The 6,297-nt window shown below is 48.4% G+C and overlaps 1 pseudogene; it reads right to left on the reverse strand.

Moving 5' to 3' along the window:
- Nucleotides 1-4,923: 4,923 nt before the first annotated feature.
- Nucleotides 4,924-5,032, reverse strand: LOC135269551 (U8 small nucleolar RNA; annotated as a pseudogene).
- Nucleotides 5,033-6,297: the final 1,265 nt, after the last annotated feature.

The following is a 6,297-nucleotide window of genomic DNA, read 5'->3' on the forward strand; positions in this document are numbered from 1 at the left end:
CTCTTCATCCCTGAATTTACCCTCTCTCTGCTATCAGATGTCGAGGACATTGGCAGTGACAGAAAGTGGGCCAGGGCCAATTAGCCCAGCTGCTTGGAACCAGGTCATCTGGGGAGTGTGTGGGAATCCCGCTGGCCCTGCCCACGCGTTCCTGCCAGGGGATTCCATTATGGTATTGATAACAGTATTATTAACCACAGGTGACCAAGTGCCAGGCACTGTGCCTGGGCTCACATGACTATCTCGTTTAATCTTATCCCTGTGAGGTAGATGCTCTGTTATCCCTGTATAGATGAGGAAACAGGCTCAAATTGGGGAATGGCATTTGCTCATGCAGTATTTTCTGAGCACCCATTCTGGCCCTGTTCTGGCTGCTGATGAATCAGGTAAAGAACAAGCTCATTGTTTCTATGGGTCTTACCTCCCAGTAGGGGAGATGGACACTTAACAAGCCAAGGTCAGCTACTGATAAGACACGTGCAGAATTAAACTGGGGTAAGAGCTTGGGTGGTCAGGGAAGGCCTTTCTGGGAAGGTAACCCAGAAGCTGAGATCTGAATGGTGAGAAGGGGTCAGCCAAGACCAGGAGGCAGAGGGCAGTCAGGACAAAGGCCGTGAGGGGGAAACAGGCTGGGTGAGCTTGGGGATGAGAGGTTGATGTAGCTGTGACCCCAGAGCCAGGCGTTTGCCCAAGATGCGGCTGGAAAGGAAGCAGAGGCCAGTTGTGCTAGGCATTGTAGGCCAGGATTAGACGTCCATTTAATTCTAAGTGAGGTGCAAGCTCCTAAAAGAGTTTAATTAATCCCAGCACTTTGGGAGGCCAAGGCGGGCAGATCACTTGAGGTCAGGAGTTCAAGACCAGCCTGGCCAACATGGTGAAATTCTGTCTCTACTAAAAATACAAAAATTAGCCGGGCGCGGTGGCTCAAGCCTGTAATCCCAGCACTTTGGGAGGCCGAGGCGGGTGGATCACGAGGTCAAGAGATCGAGACCATCCTGGTCAACATTGTGAAACCCCGTCTCTACTAATACAAAAAAATTAGCTGGGCATGGTGGCGCGTGCCTGTAATCCCAGCTACTCAGGAAGCTGAGGCAGGAGAATTGCCTGAACCCAGGAGGCGGAGGTTGCGGTGAGCCGAGATCGCGCCATTGCACTCCAGCCTGGGTAACGAGAGCGAAACTCCGTCTCCAAAAAAAAAAAAAAAAATACAAAAATTAGCTGGGTGTGGTGGCGCACACCTGTAGTCCCAGCAACTCACAAGGCTGAGGCATGAGAATTCCTTGAACCTGGGAGGCAGAGGTTGCCTCTGAGTGGTGATCATGCCACTGCACTTCAGCCTAGGTGACAGAACAAGACTATCTCAAAAAATAAGATTTCTCTGACTGCTCTGTAGAGAATTTGGGCGGGGAGGGGAGGCAGGAGGGAAGCAGGATGACCAGGTTGGTGGCTACTATAGCAACACAGGCAAGAGATGTGGCTTGGACTAGGGTGATGGAGTGGGGGTCATCTCTACTCCATGGAGTGGACGGGGTCAGGATATGCTTTGGAGGTAAAGTAGATAGCACTTGCTGGCAGTTTGCATGCAGAGGATAAGTGAAACAGGAGATTCAAAGACATCTTCTAGATTTTAGGGGAATGAGTTTTGGGGGAAGCATTGGAGAGGAGTAGGTTTGAGGAAAGAGCTACTTTGGAAACTCTGTGGAAGGTAACTTTTAAATATCCAAATGGAGATGTTAAATAAGAGTTGTAATTAGAAATTGGAGTTCTAGACTGGGCGTGGTGGCTCATGCCTGTAATCCCAACAGTTTGGGAGGCTGAGGTGGGCAGATCACCTGAGGTTGGGAGTTCAAGACCAGCCTGACCAACATAGAGAAACATCATCTCTACTAAAAATACAAAATTAGCCGGGCATGGTGATGCGTGCCTTAATCCCAGCTACTCAAGAGGCTGAGGCAGGAGAATCGCTTGAACCCGGGAGGCAGAGGTTGCGGTGAGCCGAGATCACACCATTGCATTCCAGCCCAGGCAACAAGAGCGAAACTCCATCTCAAAAAAAGAAAAAAAATAATAAGTTGGAGAGATCTGGACTGGAAATATAAATTTGGGAGTCATTAGCCTGGAGAAAGTTTGCAAAGCCAAGAGACTGGGCTTCTCAGAGTGTGGTCCACAGACCAGCAGTAGCAGCATCATCTGGGAGCTGGGTAGAAGTGCCAAGTCTCATCCCTGCCTCCAAACCTGATTAATAGGAATCTATGTTATAACAAGATCTACATGTGATTTCTGTGCATATTAAAGTTTGAGAAGTGCTATGCCAGGGACTGAGTGAAGACGAGGTGGGGGGATCCCTGTGCTAAGCCCTAGAACACCAGCAAGGAAGACTTGGGGATGACAGCCAGAGGAACCCCCAGTCTGGCAACATTCCAAGCCTTATGAACAGACCTTGGCTTCCAATACTTCTCAGCCTCCCCACTTTACAGATGAGAAAGCCAGGGCCTTAGACGTGAATAAGTCCTGTTATGATGGAAGGAGATTCTGATAACAGCAGCTCAGTTTTGGAGCTGGTCTAAGTGTGCAGATTCTAAACCTGGCAGCCTCCCTACAGGAGCAAGGAGGGTGGTGTTGGGGCCCCATGGGCTCAGAAACCCTCCTGTGTACCCAGTGACACTTAATGTGGTACTTAGCTCTCACCCACGTCCTGTGTGTTTCACTTCTTGGAGACTTGGTTTCCCCATCTGTGGAACCAACATTTCCTGTCACACCCATCTCCCAGGGTTGTCCCCCCGGACCCTATCACCCAGCTGGCATCCTGAGCACACTGCCTCCTTCCCCCTACTTCCCACAGCCAATCTGCATCCCAGCACCATCAATTCTGTTTCCTAACTATCTGGGGGATCCATCCCCTCCTCTCCAGCCTCCCTGCCCTTCTCTCTCTCTCTCTCTGTTTTTTTTTTGAAGTGGAATTTCTTTTTGCCCAGGCTAGGATGCAATGGCACCATCTTGGCTCACCGCAACCTCTGCCTCCCGGATTCAAGTGATTCTCCTGCCTCAGCCTCCCGAGTAGCTGGGATTACAGGCACGCGCCACCACGCCTGGCTAACTTTGTATTTTTAATAGAGATGGGGTTTCACAGTATTGGTCAGGCTGGTCTTGAACTCCCGACCTCAGGTGATCTGCCCACCTCAGTCTCCCAAAGTGCTGGGATTACAGGCGTGAGCCACTGTTCCCGGCCGCCTTTCTCATATTTTGTTCTTTCAGTAGCTTACTAAATCTCTCCAGACTTTTGGGTCCCAACATCCTCCATTTAGAAACACAAATCTGACCCAGCATCTGCTCTGAAGTGACTCCTCACTGTCTACATGATAGAGCTGAGGCATCCTCGCTTGAATTCAGTGTCCTGTGTGATCTGGCCCCCACCAAAACCCCAGTGTCAGCTCTGTAACTTGTCCCTCAACTGCTCACGAGACCTGAACCTGCCGTGCTCCTGCCTCCACTGGATTCTGCTACTACATGTGCCTTGCTAATTTCTCATCCTTCAGGAAAACTCAAATGACACCTCCAGGGAGCCAACTAGGACACCCCAAACTGTTTGGTGACCTTCTTTGGAGATCCCCAGATCCCCTTTCGTGCTCCATTTCTGTGTACACCACACTGTTTTGGAAACAGCTGATAATGTGTCTTCTCCCCACTGGTCTGTGAACCTGAGGGTGTGGGCAGTGCTTTGTTCATGCCGTATCCTGTGCACCTGGCACACAGTTTTTTGGTCCTCAGCTAGTGTTTGTTGAATGGGTGAGTGAACGAGAATGTAGGAGCAGACTTGATGGTTCTAGGGGAAGCGTAGAGCTGAAGCCTGGAAAGACATCTGAGGAGGAAGGGAAGCTGGTGCTCTGAGATACTGAGCAGTTAGTGTCTTGCCTCAGGCACCAGAGGGAAGATTCAAGAACCAGGAAATGCTGGGCGAGGTTCACACCTGTAATCCCAGAACTTTGGAAGGCTGAGGCGTGGGGATCATGAAGTCAGGAGTTTGAGACCAGCCTGACCAATATGGTGAAACCCCATCTCTACTAAAAATACAAAAATTAGCTGGGTGTAGTGGCACACACCTGTAATCCTAGCTACTCAGGAGGCTGAGGCAGGAGAATCTCTTGAACCTCGGAGGTGGAGGTTGCAGTGAGTCGAGATCTCACCACTCACTGCACTCCAGCCTTGGCAACAGAGCCAGACTCTGTCTCAAAAATTAAAATAAAATAAAATGGCCAGGACTGGTGGCTCACACCTGTAATCCAAGCACTTTGGAGGCCAAGGCAGGCGGATCACCTGAGGTCAGAAGTTCAAGACCAGCCTGACCAACATGGTGAAACCCCATCTTTAAAAAAAAATAAAAATAGAAAAACAGAAAAATAAAATTTCCTGCTGAGCAGTCGAGGAAAAAAATAAATAAAATAAAATAAAATAAAAGAATCAGGAAATGATAGTGGATGGGTGGGTGGGGCAGGAGTCCATAGGTTTCTCAGCAGCTAAACCCCAAAACCCAAGTACTTCACCTCTCTGGGCTTCAGTTTCCCCACTTGCTAAATGGGGTTAATTTCTGGCCACCTCACAGCATCACCTGAAGATCAAATGGGTGTGTGAATATGAATGTGTTCAGGAAGGTAAAAAGCTTTGCAGTTAAGCTTATTATAGTTTTCACAAGGTCTGGACAGCCCCCCAAGAACTCACCGAACTCCAGAAACGCAGTTCCCAGCTACCAGCACCTCCAATAGGAACTTTCCTCTCTGAGTGCTGACTGCCTGGACAAAACCCACTAATAGGTTGGGCATGGTGGATCATGCCTATAATCCCAGCACTTTGGGAGGCCAAAGCAGGAGGATCGTTTGAGGCCAGGAGTTTGTCAACGTAGTAAGACCCAAGACGCTGTTTCTTTTTTTTAAATTATTATTAATATAGATAAATTTAAACGTTTCATGCATCTCTAATCATCATGTTCTATCTGCCCTCCAAAGGAGGAACAGGTAAGGATTATCCCACCAGATGATAAGATCCTGTTTCTAGTTAAAGAAAACTAAAAGTAAAAAAGCTTTTGGCCGGGAGCGGTGGCTCACACCTGTAATCCCAGCACTTTGGGAGGCCAAGGCGGGCGGATCACGAGGTTAGGAGATGGAGGCCAACATGGCGAAATCTCGTCTCTACTAAAATACAAAAAATTAGCCAGGTATGGTGGTGCATGTCTGTAGTCCTAGCTATTTGGGAGGCTGAGGCAAAGGAATTGCTTGAACCCGGGAGGTGGAGGTTGCAATGAGCCAAGATCATGCCACTGCACTCCAGCCTGGAGACAAAGGGAGACTCTGTCTCAAAAAAAAAAAAAAAAGTTGAAAAGCTTTTAAACCCACTAATGGTAATGTACATTCAGGCAACTTGAATCTATGCTCCCAGGAAATAAATATTTTAAATAAGAAAAAATACCACTAATAGCAATAACTCAGCTTGGGAAAACAAATGATCAATCCTCGTGTACCCAGGTTCCAGAGTCACTCTTCCTTTTTTTGAGAGTCTCACTCTGTCACCCAAGCTTGCTGCAACCTCTGCTTCACGGGTTCAGGTGATCCTCCCACCTCAGCCTAACAAGCTGGGACTACAGGTGTGCACCACCATACCCAGCTAATTTATTTTATTTTGTAGAAATAAGGTCTCGCTATATTGCCCCAGCTAGCCACTCTGCCCTTTAATGCCCAGATAAGAAGCCCTGACATTCAGCCTGCAGAATGTCCCCTCCCATAAAATAGTGGCTCCCATCTATTCAGCAAATGCTCATGCAGGAGTGCTGGGCACCAGGTGATTTCCTTGCTTTATTTCATTTCATCCTCATTATAAGGGAGATGTGATCATTTCATATACATGAAAATTGAGGATTGGAAATCAAAGACTTGCCCGAGGACCCAGCTAATAGGCAGAGCAGGACTCAAATCGAGATCACTGTGTTTCTGAAACTCACACTTCACCGGTGTGCTGTCCAGCCTCTCTGCTTCTGAAAACGCCCAAGACTTACTCACATGTTCCACGGCTCTGTCTGGGGACCACTCTTCCCCTCAGCCAGCCAGGGGGTCATAAAGTTCCCATAACATTGGGGTCTGGTCTCAATTAGAGGACATAGTTGTTGGAAAGTTCTATTTCCCAGCTGGCAAGCTGTAGAAAACAAGATGGGGAATTTGGGGAGTTTCCTACAGACATTCTCAGAAGGTAGAGAGTTCCCATCACCTGGGCTGCACACGCAGAGAATTAATGATGTGTTGAGGTCTTAGA

The sequence above is a fragment of the Aotus nancymaae genome, unplaced genomic scaffold, assembly GCF_030222135.1.
Source record: "Aotus nancymaae isolate 86718 unplaced genomic scaffold, 86718_ANA_hifiasm-v0.15.2.pri h1tg000053l, whole genome shotgun sequence".
NCBI lineage: Eukaryota > Metazoa > Chordata > Mammalia > Primates > Aotidae > Aotus > Aotus nancymaae.